We start from the raw sequence: 9829 nt of genomic DNA on the forward strand, positions 1-9829 counted from the left end.
AGAATATTTTCTGAAAGTGTGTTAATATAGATGGTGTAAAGTCTAACAAAGTACTTTTTGTACTTGTACTTTTCAAATTACCAGCATCTTTTCCCTTGTCTATCTTTTCTATCCTCTGAGTTTGAGGGTCATTCAAAAATGGGGCATATTCATGCCAACTTTTATATTCATGTCCTGCTTTTAAGAAGTGAAATGTTTCAAGTAGTTTAAAGTAGATATGAACTCTATTGCTGAAGCAGACGTTGTAACAACTTGTTACAGGGACAGTTGATGCCTTAGTGAATACACTTACGTGGGTGCTCCTAGAAGCCAGTCCCAAATGCCTCATTTGGAAGCTTCACATTGCAAAAAAGATGTGGCACTTGATGCACAGTCATTTCTTGAATGTATAATATCTATCTTATGTGTGATCATATTTATGTACCCACACAGAATCTCACTCTCAGATATTTGTTCCTCTTCTTGTTCTGCAGAGACTGTGGCTCATCACTGCCTTGTAATCATACATGTAGCTTGTAGGTGCAAAGCACCGGAGAATATGCATGGAACAACTCAAATCTTGAAGGTAAAATATAGGTTTTTTAAAAAGTGATATATTTTTGAAAATTTCACACTATCTGAAATTATACCAGGGACTGTAACTTCTGCAGATGTTGGACGATTGGTAAGAAAACTGTTTTCTGTCTTCATATTCTGATCTTCTGAGTAAAAGAATCCTTTCTATGATTCAGCTGCATAGAGACAGTGATTTCCATCTTCAGAAACACTCTCGGCTCTCCATATTTAAACAACACATTGTAATAACCACAAATAATTCAATGTACATGGCTGATTCAGTTCATGTGGGTCTTGGTACCCTGTGATACTTTAACAATGCAGGTTGCACAAGCCCTTTCAAAACTGTAGGCCAGAGCCTCGCACTATGGTCTAATATGTATTTAATCTCTAGAAGCATAGTAGTTACAGACAAGTAGGAACTGAGTTACAGGTGAGTAAGCCAATGAATTTATAGGTGTTTCACAGATTCTCAAGAGACAATGATTTGTCAATCTTTCTGTCTCACTTGAAATATTACAATAGTTTGTTAGCAACAAGTGTAGCTGGGAGTAGTAAGAAAGTATTACTCTAGTATAGATAGAGAATCTAGCTGTGCACTTCAATGTACACTAAATTCAAATGCAATGAGGTTAAACCCAAAGCAGCTTAGTGGATATTAGAGAATGACCTGAGGATGGGTTGCCAGTAAAATAAAGACAACATTATACCTAGACTGTGTAAACTGGAGATTCTTTCAAGTCTTCTAACGCAGAAGACAAAAGAGAAATGGTGAGAGGTACAATAACCCCATCATTTCTGAATGGCCACAGACTCAGTGCAGTCAGAGTTTTATGTGGTCTTGTTGAGTTCTTTTGAGTAATTTTCTCAGATGAAGCTCTATTTTTTTTACCATTACTCTTTAAATTCTGACTACATCTCTCACAACATTTATTTCACAGCTGAGGGAGTCTGCATGATTACATACTTTCATATTTCAGGAACTACAAAACAATTGTCATGAATCTCTACTGTGACAGCCAAAGTCTGTCTTTATGCTGAAAGAAATTATGATTTTTTCTAAAGCATCCTTTTCAAACCACCTTCACCAAAGTCATGCAAAACATCTTTCAAAGATGTAGCAGAAAATAATACACTCATAAATAAAACTCACATCTTCATGCTTTAAAGCAGGTTATAGATGATGACTATAACATTAACAGTGTTGAAAACATTAAGCATAGGGTTTTATAGAAATAACAAAGTTTGACATATGTAATCTTTGATACAAATGTAATACATCAACACAATATAGGCAGCTATAAATTGAGATAATTTACAAGAAATGTTAACCCATGTATAGATGAAGCATTATCCAGAATACCAATCCACTTGCCTAGTATGTGCATTGAGTCTACATTGATTCACAGTCACACTCGAAACATGTAGATTTTTTTATGTCATCATACAATTACTTTGGCTCATTATTAGGTAGTGATTGCACAACCTCATTTATTAATTCCCAATGCTGTGTTCAGCACTGTCAGTTCTATTTGGATCTTACTACAACAGGGAACCACAACATTTTCTGAATGAACTTAGAGGGGGAAAAGATTTTCTTAGATTGTCAGAATGCTTTCCTTTATACTGATGACTATTTGCAATGACATTTTAATGAGAACTTCTTGCATCTCAAAGCCAAATAATCAATAAAGGGAAAACCATATCGAGTATTATTGAAATTAAGAGCTAAATGAACACCTTAGATTATTAAAATTGCTCTTTATAATTTTAGATTTACATATAAATATATATTTAGGTCTGACATTAGAAAATGCACCCTGAGCTAAGTTGCAGCCATACCATCCTGCTGTTTCCTACCCAGTCTATACACTGATGTCATGAGAAAGGACAAATGTTAGGGTTCTCCCAGCAAGGCTGCAGCTATCTAGGCTGTGGTCATGTCTCCAGCTGTTGAGATACCAGCACTGAACCCAGTGCATGGTAAGTCTGTTTGTGCCCTCTAGTACCATGTACCCTCTGTCTGTGCTCTCAGCCATACCTGAACCTAATTTAGAGTTGTTGCCTGGGTGAGAGTAACAGTCCAGCCATGGCAACATGAAGCCTGGGACAACTGTGATGGCAGTGTAGTTAAGGGAGGTAAATTATTCATGCAGAGGTGTTAGAATGCAGTGAGATCTGTTTTTCACATTCTTAGAATGCATTTTCTAATCTTCCTAAAATGATTCATATTTTCTGATGTAAGTTGTAAAGAGTAAAAGCATTGGAACAATGAGTGTCTGGGAAAAAAAATAGAATGAGAAACATCCTCTAAAAAGTAACTTGGGAGAAAGATTTGTGACTCGGCCATTTTACACATTGAGGAAGATACATTTCTACTACTCTACTAGTTTGAATGGGGTATAAGAAATGACATGTCACTTTTGTCATGAGTCTATCCCATGCCCATAAAATATGTATGAATGAAAATGAAATCCTTACATAGCTGTATAACATAGCTCAGACTGACAGGCTAACATAGTCCTAAGAAACAGCCTTGGCTGTCAGAAGGGTGAGGGAAAGCTCTCCCATTTATGGAACCACAACCAGCTCTGCTACAGCTAAGTAAACGTTCATTTCTCATGCTGTATATTAAGCATTGTCTGTGACCCAGTTTTGACAGTATTGGTCTTTTCTACAGCACAGCATGGCTTCAAATCTCTTGCTGCATAGGACACCAGACAATTCAACATGATAAAAAAATATTATAGTGGAAGTTACCTCATATTGCCTTTCCATGGTCCATCTGTCCTGCACTTCTGGTTGAAGTACTCAGGAGTTGTCTTTGGCATGAACACCAAGTGTTCCTTACTGAACTAAAAATAAGTATTTCTGTAAACAAAACATAAATGCTTTCATTAGAGTGATCTTTTCATTAATACAGTCTTTCATTTCCAAAATTTTACAACCATTCTCTTTTGACTCAGCAGCCATCTTCCAACTACTAACAGGATTGATAAAATCATTTGCAGTTGGAACAAAACCACAAATTTTTACTTTCCTTGAAAAACCATGAAAATTACGAAGCTACTTTTCAGAGATGCTAAAATTTGATAAATTGAACTTTCAGTGTACACTTGGAAGACCAAACTCTTGACATGACAAATAATGGGAAAAGGGATAACTATGCTCTTTCTCTAAGCACCTCAAGTATATATATATATATTTCATTTCCTGCATAAAGAACCTGATGTCAACTGTGCGGTCTCCATAAGTTTAAAGGACATTTGTAGTATATGAATTTTTCTATAGCTTGCTTATTGAAGAGAGGGGATATTTTCAGAGCCTACTACTTGCCTGTAAGGTTATTAGTAATGATAACATGCTAGTGTCCAACAAACTGGACTCCAAGGAATGGAAAAAAAATAAAAAATTAACAAGTGTTGTTTGGTAGTATCTTCATTTCTTTTTCCCTCAGAGATTCCTAAATAATACTTTTTTTAAAAACCTTTTAATATTTATGTAATATTGAAAAAAGATTCCATCATTTCCCTGGGTTTTTTTATGGTGCTTCAACAGTTCAAATCATCTGCCAGGATATTAATTTTACTGCAGGAAAATAGTGCATAGGTTTATTTCTGGTTACTTTGGCTTTTTTCAGAGTATGTTTTCTACAGATCTTAATAGCTTATGACCAACAATTGAATCATAAAAGCAATTTTAGGTAGGTGGGCAGATGGTAAATGGATCCTTCACGAATGTTCCAGAGCCCTTAATGAATAAAATAAGTACATAAACACACATAATGTTTGATGTTATTTCATATTGTATCAGATTTCATAGAATATTAATGATTTCTAAAGCACATTCTATTTTCAAATAAGTAGGGAATCATCATAAGTGCATTAAATAGGAAACAATAATTTAATAGCTATGTGGTCACAATTTGCAAATGCAGTCATATTTTGTAATTTAGTCAAGGTGAAAAGTCTTTTACCACACTTTCATAGAATATAGGTTATATATGTAACTAAAACAGGCATAGCTCTGGCTTACAAAAGATATTATTAATATTTTATAGTGGTTTTATTTACTAATGGATTTTTTTATTTGCTAAATGAGAAGTAGTTTTTATTCCAAGGTAATTAAAAAAAAAATAAAAAATAAAATCCCTAAAAGCCATAAGAATGTAGGGGAATTCTTCCAGTATCTCCATTTAAAGATATAAACAGAAAGAGTGTTTAAACCCCAAGATTCAAAAGCATATACCAAGTCTTATGTTTCAGAGAGTGAGATAATTGTATCCAGTTGTTTTGATTAAAGACTTATTAAGTACTGTTAGTAATGGAATCTCAAATACACATCTATATAGATATATTTTGATTGAAGTGCTTCTTCTGTATACATACACACACACAATCCTTTTTCACTGTTTTCTCTATTAAAGAAAGTACCTTCAATTAGTTTTAAATTGCTTCTGGATTAGGTTTAGCATATTTTAAAGGAATGTTTTCAGCTCCACTTTTGACTTAAAACTACCATGACTTCTATTTTTACTAACCAGATAGTTTAATACATCATAAAATGATTGCAGAAACAGTATTTGTTCTGTTGGCTCATAAATCTTTTGTAACATGACCTTTGCTTAGTGATTTTGTTAAACTGTCCAAAAAGGTACGCTATATAGTGCATACTCTATTACCATGTGGATACTTTCTTGCATTAATATCCCTTTGCCCTGAAGTATTGCCATCACTATCATGTAGGATGGTTTTGAAAAATTTAGGTTTGTCAAAGCATTTAACACAATTTCTCCTGGGAGCTCCACTTCTGAACCATGTTAACATTGTGAGAAATCTCAGCTCAAGGAAGATGGGTAGGTTCGAGCGCAAGGTTCTCATATTTATTCCATTCCCAAAACAGAAAGGCAAAACCAAGGCAAAAGTAAAATATAGAAAACACACTTAACCAACTAAAAAATTAATTTCAAATGGATTAAAAATAGGACATACTACTTAAAATATGTTCTTAAAGCTGATGAAAAGTCCAGACCTCTCTGGAGTTAAGTACTTAAAAAGATCCCCTAAAATTAAGTGTATATTAACTTAATTTATTAAAATATTGTGAATAAACTGAATCTACAATAGGATGTATTTGGTTCTCCTCTCTATCTAATTTTTAATTTACCACAAGGCTTTTGGCACCCCTATGATACCACAAGTGTAAATTGACATGACCCAAGGAATTATTTCAGGGTTATTATATTGCATCCAAATGACAGTGCAGACCCACAGACTGTTGTAGTGGTGCTACTGATGGAGTGGGTTTTGTAGGTACGACGGTAGGATGAAAGGAAGGAGAAAGTAAAACAGCTTCCAAAGGTAAAATCACTTCTAAATTCCCATTGTGAACATCAGAGTTTTTGGAATAATGAGCTGCTGGGTCCACACAATAAAAAAAGATGGGGGGTGTGGAGGGGGACAGGTTCAACAATACAGTGAATTGATACCTCTTAAAATGTCACAGGTTCAGGGAACTGTATCCCAGAAAGTCACACTGGTGCTCCATTATGGGGTTAGGGGAGATGGGCAGAAGATGCTGTGCTTGCACAACATCCTCTTTGGAAATTTTCAATGCTGTAAGAAGAGGAGCCCTGAACCACCCAACTGTGACTGAAAAATAATCTCTGCTTGGAAAGGCAGACCAACCTAAGTTTTTAATGCTGCCAAAAGCTCTGGTTTCCTCTGTGTAGGTGATAAATCATCTCCATAACTATAACTCTTTCTGCACCTAGGAAAAACTCAGCTTCGTCCTTCAGGTGGACTGGGACTAAGTTTTTGAGTACCTCTGTTCCTATAAAGTTCAGAAAAAAATGACAATGGCCAACTTTTCCTTTGTCCTATGAAATCCCTGCTAATGTTTACATGGGCCAATTTGCAGAAAAGGCACACTACAAAACTGTTTGGTCCTTTCTTGGTTATTTGAGTGTTAAAGTAACAGGCAATGGCAGTGTCCATGCACCATTGTACCTTTGCATTGTTCTTCCATGGATAGGTTCCAAGAGAAAATACTCCTCATCTTCTATTCTAAACCAGTTTTATCTTTGCAGCTACAAATATATATATAGGTATATTTGTGACTACATTTTTTATCTGCTACATCCTGCCTACTCACACAGCATGGTATATGTTCTTGCTAATCTACCTTGCTAATGGAGGTATTATGATCCGGCAAGGAATTTCATGGCTAAAGTATTCATGTTTTTGATGGTTAGCAGAGGACTTGGGTCAAAGGAATTTACTAATTTTCTTATTCAGAATGTATAAAACTATAAGATTTTGACTCAAGTACATAGTACATGGCATTTCTGAAAAACAGAAGTCTTGGAGATTATGTCCATCTCATTGCAAATATTGCGTAATACCTAAGTTTAAATTGAGTATACTTTTCTCCTTACTTTTGAAAGTCCAAGCAAACATCAGTGGTGTATTTAAACACTTCAATGAGGAAGGCCCAGGCTGTAACCTTGATTATTTATGTCATTTAGTTAATTATGGTCATATATGAGCTGTTCTGTACAGCCTTAAATTCCCAACCATGAGAATAAAATCAAACAGCTGACTTCTATCAGCAGCTGTCTCTTGGTTCACTTCAAAGGAACAAGTAATTCAGAGGGTGAGGAAAAGGCCAGAATTTATTCTTCTCAATATAAAACACCCATTTCTGTCAGTATAAAAGAAAAATTTAATGAAATGCCACCTTGTTACATATTCTGTCTGCTACCAATATTTTCGTAAAATGCCCATAAATCTGTTTATAGTGCATTCTGCTATCAGCCACAAGTATATGTCCTGTGAGCCACTGAAGTAATTTAAGAAATATCCTGAATCACAAGTTTACAGAGCACATAGAACATAGCTATCAGACTGTAATAAAAAAAGTTGAAACTGTTTTGAATCTTTACCATCAAGAAGTTAGTTGACTCTCCTTTATGGGAGGAAATAGGAGCTTTCTCAATATTCTTCTTACTCAGAGTCTCACATATATGTGATACATTAGGTGGCATTCCTGTTATGAAACTCCCTCAGACAAGCTATATTGCAGCAGTAAATTCTAGATCTAGCCCACAACGTTGGAAAACATTCCTGAACAGATGGTTTCATTCAATAAAACATCAAAGTACCATAGTAAATAATGCTGTGGAATTTTTTTGCCAGTCATTTTGCAGTGCCACATTAAACATTTCCAGAGGCAGCTGAAAGTGAAAGGGACAGAAACATTTGGCAGTGAACAGAGTGCCATAGGGCTGTTTGACTGGTGATGCTGAGACCAGAAAAAGAATTGAGTATCTGAGTGGCACTTCTTGGGATGGTTTTTGACTTGTAAGGAGCAGGGAGTTCAGGGCAGTTAGGAGGTCATCTGCTATTTCCCTTCCTCTTCCCCACTGCAAAGAATTTTTGGTGCCTCATGCTTGTTTCCTCTGTTGACTTCTTTCTCTCTGAGGTTGGAGAAGAGAAACTTGATGTGACATTTGCTCGCCTCACTTGAGTGTCTCCTCCTTTTGGAGTCAGCACGTTCTACTACCTCAGGCATCAGCAGAACACAGTCTCCTCCAAAATAAAATTCTTGAAGATCTGAATCAAATATCACCAAAGTGGAGCCTGACTGTGGAATTAGCTGGCTTGCCCGTGCTGTCTATGTGTCTCATAGTTGTTATACTAAAAGTAGAATAGCTATCAGTACTTTGAGAGTAGACTGTATCTAAAGACAAAGGCAGCACATAGAGGGAATTATCTAGAAAACAATCCACAGGCTTCAGTGTCCGCCAGTTAAGTCAAAAGGCATGAAACAGTACATGGCAGTAAGCCTCAGAAAAAAACATAAAATCAGTGCTTGGTTTGTAGTATCCTGCCAAGTTTTTTTTTACATCTAAAAGTGCATTTTAGGAGGGACCACAATTCTCAGATAATTCTGTGAATTAAAGGTTAGGATGCAACTCTACAAGAAAATATCTCTTTATATTCTTGCAATGGGCACAGTATTTCATCGATTAAATATGCAAGCAATTTAGCAGTTGTAGAACTTCAATCATAAAACCAAAATCAGCTAACGCAAAACATAGTAGCAGTGCCTTGGAATTTTCTGAAGAAAATTTGAAATGTAAAGCTCCTTCCCATTAATATACAAGTTGAAGGAAGTTTTCTTTCTTCCCTCTCTTCTTTGTCCCAAGGAACAGAAAAAAAAAATTCAATCAGTTGCCAACATAAACTAGCTTTGCTATGGCAGCATTCAAAGCTCTATCTTCTGTTGTATCCATTGGACAGTTTTTTCACTGTCATCTCCAAAAAATACAATTCAGCTGCAGCTAGAGGTACAGCATCCCATCCCTGCCTGATTCCCAGTAGTTCCCGCACTGGATGTGAATTCTCATTATGTAACACACTCAAGCATGGGCCAAACAACTGCTTTTTACAGAGCAGCCTGCGTGTGAGTCAGCAACAAAGGCAAAGCCAGGTTAAGTGCAGAGACAGCGCATCACTGCTCCACATCCAGACCCCTAAGGATTTGGACACTGAGAGGCCTGGAAGCTGTAGCTCCTCAGCCATGCAGTTTGCCTGGTTTCCATGTCATCAGAATTCCAGTGGGCTAAAGATACAGAACTGTGATAAGAAGAAAGCAGGCAAATGAGAGAAGCATAAAATGATGCAAACAATTTTTTCAGCATTCTGGCTGTATCTCTCCAGGAAAAAAAAAAAAAAAAAGAGAGAGAGAAAATTAGGTATAAACACGACTTTTTTTCTTCTTTATTCATGACACATTTTAATGAGATTTGAAATGAGCACAGGAAGACAGAGCAAGATAACAAGGTTATCTTCAACTCTGAATCTTCACACTATTTATGATGCTAAATTTGCAGGCTATGCTGCTCACTTACATTTCCATAAAGTAGCATAATAAAAGAAAAAGAACAACTAGATAGTAGCAATTTTTCTTCTGAACTGTCCTTTCTGAAAAAATATATACAGTCCTCTGGGTTATGATATTCCTTTTACCTCTGCAGAATAATGTCCCTTTTGTATTTTATCCCTTCTTTGTGCAAAGATAAATAGAATGTATGTACATTCAGACTGCTACTCCCCTAAGTGATATGAGTCATTCACACAAGCATCTGTACCCCTTAAGGGACTGACAGTGCCTTTTCCTCTTAACTCATTAATTTTACTTTTCTGTTATACTGAAGAACTGCTAATAAAGTAACTTTTCTCAATTGATATTCAATCTCTTCTGTGCCCCT

Source organism: Parus major, chromosome 4 (assembly GCF_001522545.3).
Source record: "Parus major isolate Abel chromosome 4, Parus_major1.1, whole genome shotgun sequence".
Taxonomy (NCBI): Eukaryota; Metazoa; Chordata; class Aves; order Passeriformes; family Paridae; genus Parus; species Parus major.